This window comes from Sus scrofa, chromosome 8 (assembly GCF_054392235.1).
Source record: "Sus scrofa isolate SSC_HxYL_T2T_F1_AM1 chromosome 8, Sscrofa_HxYL_maternal_Yorkshire_Landrace_v2.0, whole genome shotgun sequence".
Classification (NCBI taxonomy): Eukaryota; Metazoa; Chordata; class Mammalia; order Artiodactyla; family Suidae; genus Sus; species Sus scrofa.
Genome location: NC_139390.1, coordinates 44,562,012 through 44,572,971, shown reverse-complemented (window position 1 = coordinate 44,572,971; position 10,960 = coordinate 44,562,012). Strand labels below are relative to the sequence as shown.

The window sequence follows — 10,960 nt, the reverse complement described above, 5'->3', positions numbered from 1 at the left end:
TTATAAAATGACTATATTACTTAAGGCAATCTACAGATTCAATGCAATCCCTATCAAATTATCAAGGACATTTTTCACACAACTCAAACAAAATATTTTAAACTTTGTTTAGAAGCACAAAAGACCCAGAATCGCCAAAGACATCCTGAAAAAGAAAAATGGAGCTGGAGGAATCAGGCTCCCTGTCTTCAGACTATACTACAAAGCAACAGTCATCAAAACCATATGGTACTGGCACAAAGACAGAAATAGAGATCAGTGGAAAAGGATAGAAAGCCCAGAATTACACCCACACACCTACAGACAACTAATCTATGACAAAGGAGGCAAGAATATACAATGGAGAAAATACAGCCTGCTCAATAAATGGTGCTGGGAAAACTGAATATCCACATGGAAAAGAATGAAATTAGAACACTCCCTAACACTATACACAAAAATAAATTCAAAATGGATTAAAGACCTAGATACAAGACCAGATACTATAAAACTCTTAGAGGAAAATAGGCCAAACACCCTCTGACATAAACCACAGCAACATCTTCTCAGATCCACCTCTTAGAGTAATGACAGTAAAAACAAAAATAAACAAATGGGACCTAATTAAACTGAAAAGTTTCTGCACAAAAAAGGAAACCCTAAATAAAACAAAAAGACAACCCACAGAATGGGAGAAAATCTTTGCAAATGAAGCAACTGACAAGGGATTAATCTGCAAAATTTATAAACACCTTCTGCAGCTCCATACCAAAAAAAAAAAAAAAACCATCAAAAAAATGGCAGAAGATCTAAGTAGACAATTCTCCAAAGAAAACATACGATGGCTAAAAAACACATGAAAAGATGTTCAACATCAATCACTATTAGAGAAATGCAAATCAAAACCACTAGGAGGTACCACCTTACACCAGCCAGAATGGCCATCATCAAAAAGTCTACAAACAGTAAGTGCTGGACAGCATGTGGAGAAAAAGGAACCCTATTACACTGTTGGTGGGATTGTAAATTGGTGCAACCACTGTGGAAAACAGGATGGAGATTCCTTAGAAAACTAAAAATAGAATGACTATTTGACCCAGCAATCCCCCTCCTGGGCATCTAACCAGAGAAAATCATGAATCAAAAAGACACATGTACTCCGATGTTCATTGCAGCACTATTTTCAATAGCCAGGACATGGAAACAACCTAAATGTCCATTGGCAGAGGAGTGGATCAAGAAGATGTGGTACATATACACAGTGGAATATTACTCAGCCATTAAAAGGAAAGAAATACCAGCATTTTTAGCAACATGGATGGACCTAGAAATTATCATGCTAAGTGAAGTCAGTCAGACAATGAGACAGCAACATCAAATGCCATCACTGACATGTGGAATCTGAAAAAAGCACATGGTGAACTTATTTGCAGAACAGCTACTGACTTACAAACTTTGAAAAACTTATGGTTTCCAAAGGAGAGAGGTTGGGGGGGTGGGAGGATGCTGGGGGTTTGGGATGGAAATGCTATATCATTGTACAACTATAAATGTAATAAATTCATTGAATAAGATTAAAAAAGGATTGTCTAAATGAGCTAAAATGAAAATGCAGGTTCAATATCTAGCCTCTCTCAGTGGGTTAAGAGTCTGGCATTGCTGTAAGCTGCAGTGTAGGTTGCAGATGCAGATTGGATCTGGTATTGCTATGGTTGTGGTGTAGGCACTGGAACTTCCATATGCCACAAGCGTGGCCTTAAAAAGAAAATTAATTAATTCAAAATAAATATAAATACAATATTTAATCAGGGGTTCCCTTCTTAGCTCAGCAGTTAACAAACCTAAATAGGATCCATGAGGATGCAATTCAATCCATGGCCTCGCTCAGTGGGTGAGTATCAGGCATTGCTGTGAGCTGTGTTGTAGGTCAAAGATGTGGCTTGGATCCCACATTGCTGTGGTTGTGGTGTAGGCTGGCAGCTGTGGCTTGACCCCTAGCCTGGGAACCTCCATATGCTGCAGGAGTCGCCCTAGAAAAGGCAAAAAGACAAAAATAAATAAATAAAAAATAAAAATTTTAAAAAAAGAAGCAGTGTTTTTTGAAGCACTTATTAGCTACCCATGCTTTTTTTTTTTTTTTTTTTTTTTTTAGGGTTGCACCCATGCTCCAGAGATGCCATTGATCTTGAGTGCCACAGCAGGAACTCCTAATTCAATACTTGTATATTATGGAAGAATTTAGTGCTACAGATAAATTTTAGGTAACTCAGAACAATTCTTCATTCTTATTCCTTATGCAGTTCATTTTTTTGCATTGTTGTTGTCTACTCTGGGAGTGTGGAGGTTCCAAGGCTAGGGTGGAATCAAAGCTACAGTTGCCAGCCCGCACCACAGCCACAGCAACTCTGGATCCGAGCCAAGTCTGCAAGTTACACCACAGCTCATGGTATGGTTTAACCCACTGAGCAAAGCCAAGGATTGAACCTCACCCTCATGGATACTAGTTGCGTCTGCTACTGCTGAGCCATGATGGGAACTCCTATCCATGCTTCTAAAATAAGTTTTCTGACAGTGATTTTCCTCTCTAGTTTACTCCTGAATGTACCTAAAGAATAAGTAAAATCATATCAGATTTTTAAAATTATGTCCTTGTGGATCTTTTTCGCTATTTCATTGACGCTATAATCCCCATTGGAGATAACTGTGAAACATTTGGGTATATGGGTCATCCAGTCCACAGAGGTGGGTGATATACTCTTATACTTCTAAAGGTCTTCTTTAATCTCTTTTGCTAATTTGTAACCTTGTTCATCAAATTTTTTTATTACTCAAATGAATTTATCACATCTGTAGTTGTATAATGATCATAACAATCTGATTTCACAGGATTTCCCAAATTTTTGCATTTTATGTTTAGTTTCATGAAAATTGTTGATGTAAAGGTAAAAGATTCACTTTATTTTATTTTACTTTATTGACAATTAAGACCTTTATTGACAGGTACTTGAAGTTTGTTGACTTATTTTTTTGAAAAAATCAAGTTGTAAACTTTTATTACAAATTAAAAATAAGGTTCTTAAAAATCTCAACTTGACCAGATATGAAACAATTTAAAAACCTTTAAAGGTGTATTGAGAAAAACCAGGCCTTTTATTTATTTCTATTTCTATTTTTTTATTTTATTTTATTTTATTCTATTCTATTCTATTCTATTCTATTTTATTTTATTTTGACTTTTTGCCTTTTCGCCTTTTCTAGGGCCACTCCCGCGGCATATGGAGATTCCCAGGCTAGGGGTCCAATCGGAGCTGTAGCCGCCGGCCTACGCCAGAGTCACAGCAACGCTCTATTTTATTTTATTTTATTTCGACTTTTTGCCTTTTCGCCTTTTCTAGGGCCGCTCCCGCGGCATATGGAGATTCCCAGGCTAGGGGTCCAATCGGAGCTGTAGCCGCCGGCCTACGCCAGAGTCACAGCAACGCGGGATCCCAGCCGCATCTGCGACCCACACCACAGCTCATGGCAATGCCAGAGCCTTAACCCACTGAGCAAGGCCAGGGATCAAACCCTCAATCTCATGGTTCCTAGTCGGATTTGTTAACCACTGTGCCACGACGGGAACTCCCAGGCTTTAAAAACAAAACAAAACAAAACAAAACAAAATCAAAAAACAAAAACAAACCAAGTTTGTCATTCCCAAAAAGAGACATCTTTAGGTAAAAATAATAAAAACCCCGTGCTGCATAGATAATGCAGATAGTTCTAGTTATCTGGTCAACAGGCAAAAAGCAAGCACTTAAGGTCTTCAGCTCCAATCTTTTGTTCATTTCTTATTGCTGAAATTTCGTATTCATTTCTTCTTGTTGGATGACTAAACTGGATGATTGTAGAGATGGTAAACCAGCATTTACTCAGCCCCGCCCTGCTCAGCCTGGCGAGCGGACGAATTCTCTCAGCTGATGGATCCGCTGCTTTGTCTCTTTGCCATCTTGTGGTTTAGGGTTTTCTGGGCGTCTGCGCGGGTAACTGAAGTTGCGGCGGTACCGACGTTGAGGTAGTTGCTGCCCCTGGGTCTCATCTCCTTGATTTTCCTTATCTTCTTCTTTGCTGTCCTCTCTGGGTTGTCTTTGGCGAGCAGGGCCCCTGCGGAGGCGTGGTCTGTAGGCCCGATACATATTCTGTCTCACTGGTCTACCTTATTCTCCTGCACCCTGGTTGTCAGCACCCTCCATCACTCCTCCCTGCACAGGAGGGTTGGAATACTGTGGTCCACGCCCATAGGATCGCCGAATGTAGTAAGGGGGGAACCTTCGCCCGCGGAGGGCCGACGCTGTTGGGCCCGGCTTTCGGGAGCACTCTCTGATCCCACATTCTTTTTCCCACTCTCCCTATTCTGGTAATTCTGCTGGTAATTGCGTGGAGGACCCCTGCGACGTGGAGAGTATCTATAATAGTTATAGTCTGCTGCGTATTTACTGCCTTGCACTCCAACTCCACCAGGGCCTGTAAAGTTTGCTGCCTCCGCACTCTCTTCTCCTTCAACAACATCAAACTCCACAATCTCTCCATCTCCTACACTGCGAAGGTACTTCCTGGGGTTATTCTTCTTTATGGCAGTCTGGTGTACAAATACATCTTCCTTGGTGTCATTCCTGTTGATGAAACCATATCCGTTTCTTACATTGAACCATTTTACTGTTCCCAAAACCTTCGCTGCAAAGACTTTCTTGTCCCCGCCGGCAGGCGCCGCTGATGTGAGGCCGCCGGGGGCAGCCACTCCCTGCGCTACTGCGGGACCTGCCGGGCTTGGTGTCGGCAGCGCTGAGGGCGGGGGCGGCAGGCGGCTGCTGGGTCTCGGCCTCGCTGCACCGGGTTGCGGCGATGATGACTCGGGCCGCCTGCGACAGCTGCGGATCTTCCAGGAGTGTGACCGTAACTAGGCCTGCGGCGGCGGTGGAACCGCTCAGGGCTCTCTGGGGTCCGCTCTCCGCTCGAACTCAAGATTCACTTTAAACACCACAGATTTCTGTTTGTTGCTCACATGTGGATATTCTTAAAATATGTATTGATATTTTCTACAATAATCTTGCTAAAATTCCCTTAATGCTTTATAAGTTCTCTTTAGATTCTTCCCGAGTTTTCTAAAAGACAATCATATATCTTGATAATAATAACATTTTATTTATTTCTTTCAATGCCTAGGACTTTTTTCAGCATCTCCTTACTCAGCTGGCAGACCCTCTGGTAGGAACTTTGCGCAGAGCACTCAGGCTTCACTGCCCTAACCCACTGATCAATCACTGAATGGGAGAAACGCATGTTATTTGGACACTTGTTTGATGTCTTCTGAGCTACACCACATCACATGTGAATTATCTACCCACAAAACAGTGAATCTGAATTGAAAAGGCATTTATAGCAGCCTTTTACTTTATGAAAATATAAGGAGTAGAGGAGGCATACTTTAATCACCCTAAAGGAAACAATACATACATGTGGGAAATTATACAGGACAGTGACCTAATCTCTTCAACCAATCAATGCTGGGATTTAAAAAAAGAGAGAGATTTGGAAATGAAAAAAATTCCTAAATGTGAAATATGAAAATTCTTGATATCTGTATGTGAATAAACCAACTTAAAAAAGATATTTATAAGCCTATTTGGGAATTTTGACTATATATTAAGTATTACATGATACCAAGGAGTTTGTTTGTTTTCTAGGTTTTAGTAAAATGTGCCCATATTTTTGGTTGAATATGAGTTATATAAGAGTGAAATGACAGCAACCAAAAAGGGTGAAAAGGAAGATGAATTAATAAAAGGTGATCAAGGGAATCAAAGGAGTTCTCTTCATGGATCAGTGGGTTATGAACCTGACTAGTAATCATCAGGGTGCCAGTTTGATCCCTGGCCCTGCTCAGTGGGTTAAGGAACCTGTGATGCACTGAGCTGTGGTGTAGGTCACAGACAACAACGCTCAGATCCTGTGTTGCTGTGGTGTAGGCCAGCAGCTGCAGCTTTGATTCCACTCCTAGCCTGGGAACCTCCACATACCCTAGATGGAGCCCTAAAAAGACCAAAAAAAAAAAAACCAAAACAACTGATTAAGGAATAAGAATGGTTCTGGGTACCTCAAATTTATCTGTAGCACTAAATTCTTCTATAATATATAAGTATTGAATCAGGAATGCCTTCTGTGGCACAAGAAGACCAACAGAATCTCTGGAGCACTAGGACAGGTTTGCTCCCAGCCCTGCACAGTAGATCAAGGAGCCGGAGTGGCTGCAGCTGCAATTTAAGTCACAGCTGGGGCTTGGATCTGATCCCTGGCCTGGAACTCAATATGTCCATGTACTGCAGGGAAGCCAAAAAAAAGGGGGTCAGGGGAGTGGAAGCTAACCTGCCCTCTCCTCTGGAACGTAAGGCAGCCAAGTCTGATGGGTGTCCAGTTATGCACAGGAAACCATCATAGTAAATATTCTCTCTCAATCAATTATCTCAGCCCCATAGTCCTCAGAACATCACTATTCCCCCATCAGTCACTTTCCTTTTCCTTCATATTCCTCTGTTCCCCAGGCTCCCACCACCTTCCCCAACTTGTGCTCAGGGAATCACACTAGAGCCACACCTCCCCTCCCCAGGGAGGAAATGGACAGCCTCAAGGAGCCTTTCAGGTCTCAGGGCCTCATCAGGGAAGATGAGGTTAAGTGGCATTGAGAGGATCAGGGGCTGATCACCAAGGTGCAGCACCAATCCTGTTACCACCTGGGGGGAGGGGCCCACCCTGCCTGATCTAATCTAGGCGGGGTCTTGTCTGTCTCTCCCCTCCCCCAAAACCCTCCCAGCCCTATGTGCCAGCCCTGCCTGGGGGGAGGAGCCTCAGGCTTTAGGGTGGGACCCCAAGAGCCCCGCCCTCCTGGGGTATGTAATTGCCCAGGTCCCAACCAAGACCACACAGTTTGGTGGGAGAGCAGTGTGAGGACCTGGACCATCGAACCCAGTCAGAGCCTCAGAATCAGGTAAGCAGGGATCCTGGAGGAGGCAAGAGGCTGGGCTTCCTGAGTCCCTGCTATGAGCTCAGCCTAGGGGTTCAGCTCAGAGGGAATTCAGGCTGGGGTTTGGCTCATGTAAAGACAGTGTTCTTTATTAGGGTGCTCAGTCCATGAGGGGCCTTGTCCCTAGACACCACAATTGGTTTCCTCAGCCAAAGAGACTGAATTTATAATTCAATTTTTCTGTAATTTATTTTTATACTCAGTGGTGTTTTGCTTTTATTGGACATGCACACAGAAAATTTCATGAGCCTGTAACCCTACAACTGACTCCCAGATTAAGAAATAAGTTTTTCCCAGCATCCCCAGAACCTTGCCCATGTTCCCTCCAAAGTGTTATTATGTCCTAATACTTTTGGGTTCAGAGAGTGTCTTGAACATACAGGGATGGGGTGATTAAATCTCTTGACTCTGCCCCCCCACCCCCCCAGGCAGGGGGGATGCTCACTTCTATCTTTGGGATCACTTCTCTGATTCCAGTGGGAAAGTTTGAGTGTTTATAAGATACACTCTGTGGTGTCTGACTCTTTGAGTTCTCAGCCCTGAGTGTTGCCCTCTAAGCCTCTTTACTAATGGGAACTTCCACGTCTTCTCCAGAATCTTGACCACACAAATCCAAATCATCAGGGAGGGAGACGTATGTGTGTGTATGTCTGTATTTCTCAGTTTCAACTCACATGGCAATTCTGGTCTCAGTCTCATTCTGTGCTTGCTGTGAAAAGTGGTTTTCGGCAGGGGGTGCCCAGAGTCCTTTTCCTCTAGTCCAGATAGAACCCATCCACATATTCAGGCACACAGGCTGATAGATCCTGTAGTTGAGAAGCTTAAGTGACAAGTACATCTTGATGTACTATGAATTCAGCAATGTCAGAAATATCTGGTTGAAAAAGTACCAGGTTCGGAGTTCCCGTAGTGGCACAGTGGTTAACGAATCCGACTAGGAATCACCAGGTTGAGGGTTCAATCCCTGCCCTTGCTCAGTGGATTAATGATCGGGCGTTGCCATGAGCCGTGGTGTAGATCGCAGACGCAGCTCGGATCCCGCGTTGCTGTTGCTCTGGTGTAGGCCAGCGGCTACAGCTCCGATTAGACCCCTAGCCTGGGAACCTCTATATGCCGTGGGAGTGGCCCAAGAAATGGCAAAACGTCAAAAAAAAAAAAAAAAAAATACCAGGTTCGGAGTTCCCATCGTGACTCAGTGGTTAACGAATCTGACTAGGAACCATGAGGTTGCAGTTTGATTCTTAGCCTAGCTCAGTGGGTTAAGGATCTGGCGTTTCGGTGAGCTGTGGTGTAGGTTGCAGATGAGCTCAGATCCCGCGTTGCGCCTCAGATCCCGCGTTGCGCGTTGCTGTGGCTCAGGCTTAGGCCCGTGGCTACAGCTCCGATTAAACCCCTAGCCTGGGAACCTCCTTATGCCAGGGGAGTGGCCCCAGAAAAGACAAATAATAATAATAATAATAATAATAATAATAATAATAAAATAAATAAATAAAAAGCACCAGATTCAAAAGTACTAGCTTCGTGAGATTTTCAACAAGATTGAAATCACTGCAGTTGGGATTTTTATCCTTTAATCAGATTCTCTTAGAATCAGGGATGTCAATGTAATTTTCCCCTGCTCCCCAGATAGCAGGTGACTAAGGGGTCCTACCACCCAGGCTCTTGTCCCCAAGCCCACAGATTCACACAGTCCCAGACCTGGTCCATCAGCCTGTGGTCCATGTGGCTGGGGGGGTGGGTGGAGGGGCTGAGGATCTGGGGATGCCTGGAAGTGGCAGTGAATAGGCCCACAAGACACAGAGCAGCCTTTTCACAAGAAGGATTATTTTTTCCCATCCCCAGGAAGGAAAAACCACGTTGGAGTGGTGTCTGCTTACTGACCAAGAGAGTTGCTGACCTTGGCTTCAGCCTTGGAGCTACTGAGGGTACTAGTCACCCAGCTGCTCTGCGATCGCCTGAAGGAGTGAAGGAAGCCCCTCTGGACACCTGCCTGCAACAGGAGCCCCTCAGCTTCCCAGCAGGAAGGACCCCAAAGGTGCGCACCCTCAGCCCAGGACAGAGACCCTGCAGCCCAGCCTCGTGAGAAACCCAGCTCAGTGCAGCCCCAATGGCAGTGGCCGCAGCCCTGGCTGGCCTCCAGGCAGAAGCCAAGTGTCCCGTCTGCCTGGACGGCCTGCACGACCCTGTCACCATCGAATGCGGGCACAACTTCTGCCGCCGCTGCATCCAGCGGTCCTGGGCTGAGCTGGAGGACACGTTCCCTTGTCCTGTGTGCCGCCACTCGTGCCAGGAGCCGCACGTGAGGAGCAACACCCAGCTGGGCAGGATGATCGAGGTGGCCAGGCTGCTCCACAGCAGCAGGAGCAGCAGCAGGAGGAGCCAGCAGTGTCCCCCGTGCGAGCGGCACGACCAGGTCCTGAGCCTCTTCTGTGAGGATGACCTGGAGGTGCTGTGTGCCCTGTGCGCGCAGACCCCTAAGCACCGGAGCCATGTGCTGAGGCCCCTGGCCGAGGCCGCCGCTGACCACCGCCAGAGGCTGGGCGGTTACGTGGGGCCTCTGAAGAGGCAGGTGGCGGAAGCCCAGGGTCTGCTGGTAGCCCAGGACAGAAAGGTGCTGGAGCTGCGGGAGCACGTGCAGCGTCAGCGGCTGGAGCTGGCCTCGGATTTCGCGCAGCTCAACCGGGCTGTGGACCGCGAGCAGGAGGCCGCCCTGGCCAGGCTGGTCCAGGAGGAGCACACCATCCACGAGCAGCTGGGCGCCAACATCGCGGCCTTCTCAGACCACATCTGGGAGCTCCGCGGCCTCCTGCAGGAGGTGACAGAGCGGAGCGTGCTGCCAGGGGCCCAGCTGCTGAGAGGCATCGGGCCCGTCCTGGGCAGGTGCGAGAGCCTCAAGTGCCCTGAGGTCTACTCCTTCCAGCTGCGGCGGGAAGGCTGCAGCCTCCCCGCGCAGCACTCAGCTCTGCAGAAGATCATTCAGAAGTTCACCGAGGACGTGATCCTGGACCCCGAAAGCGCGCATCCCGACCTGCTGGTGTCAGAGGATAGAAAGTCTGCGACCTTAGCGAGGAAGAGGCAGGGGGTTCCCAGAGCTGGGAGGTCCGGGGCGGAGCCCGCAGTGCTGGGCCTGGGGGGCTTTGGGCGGGGCCGGCGGTACTGGGAGGTGCGGGTGGGCGGGGCCACGTGGGCCGTGGGCCTCTGCACGGACTCCGCCCCCAGGCCCAGAGCCTGGCTCTTGGAGGACCCGAGAGGCTCCTGGACGGTGGGCCGGCGCGAGGGGGCCTACGAGGCCCGCGGCCCCGCGGGCACTGTCCCTCTGGAGCTGAAGGAGGATCCCGGCGGGATTGGCGTCTATCTGGATTATGAACTGGGAGTGATTTCCTTCTACAGTTTCAAGGACAGGTCCCACATCTACTCTTTCAGCGATACCTTTTCCGAGGTGCTGAAGCCCTACTTCTCTATCGGGTGCTCTTCTCAACCTCTTACCATCTGCGCAGTAAGAGATTACGGAGAGACATCAGAGACTTTGCCTTCCTTCCTTCCTTCCTGAAGTTTATGGACAGTAGGAAGACTATGTACCGATGTCAGTACATCTGGCACCGACAATTTATTTTTTAATTCTCATTTGACTTAAAGCCATTAAGAAATTTTTTTTTTCCTATTTTGTTGATGGTGTTGGTGATGGTGTTTCAGTAGCAATAGAGATGTTGTGGGAACTCAGAGGAAAGTGGATAAACTGTGAAGTGTTTCTGGAATTCTCACATTGCACCCTATAAAACTGTCATTTCACCGCTTCAATAAAGGTGTGTACACCTGCATTTTCCTATACCTATACTTTTGCTGCACCTTCTATGTTCTAAGTGGGAGGGAAGACATCTCTGAGGGAGGGGACAATTCTTTGTGGGCCTCCTGCTTTTCCAGATG

General features: G+C 46.8%; 2 pseudogenes across 1 annotated transcript; one reads left to right on the top strand and one right to left on the bottom strand.

Annotated features, from left to right (window-relative positions):
* Positions 1 to 3,886: 3,886 nt before the first annotated feature.
* LOC102163521 (Y-box-binding protein 1 pseudogene) lies at positions 3,887 to 5,298 on the bottom strand (annotated as a pseudogene).
* A 1,635-nt stretch (positions 5,299 to 6,933) lies between these two features.
* On the top strand, positions 6,934 to 10,699 carry LOC102163398 (tripartite motif-containing protein 75 pseudogene; annotated as a pseudogene). The gene is made up of 2 exons (XR_014813558.1): positions 6,934 to 7,000; positions 8,879 to 10,699. The product of XR_014813558.1 is annotated as a tripartite motif-containing protein 75 pseudogene (transcript).
* The last annotated feature ends 261 nt before the right edge of the window (positions 10,700 to 10,960 follow it).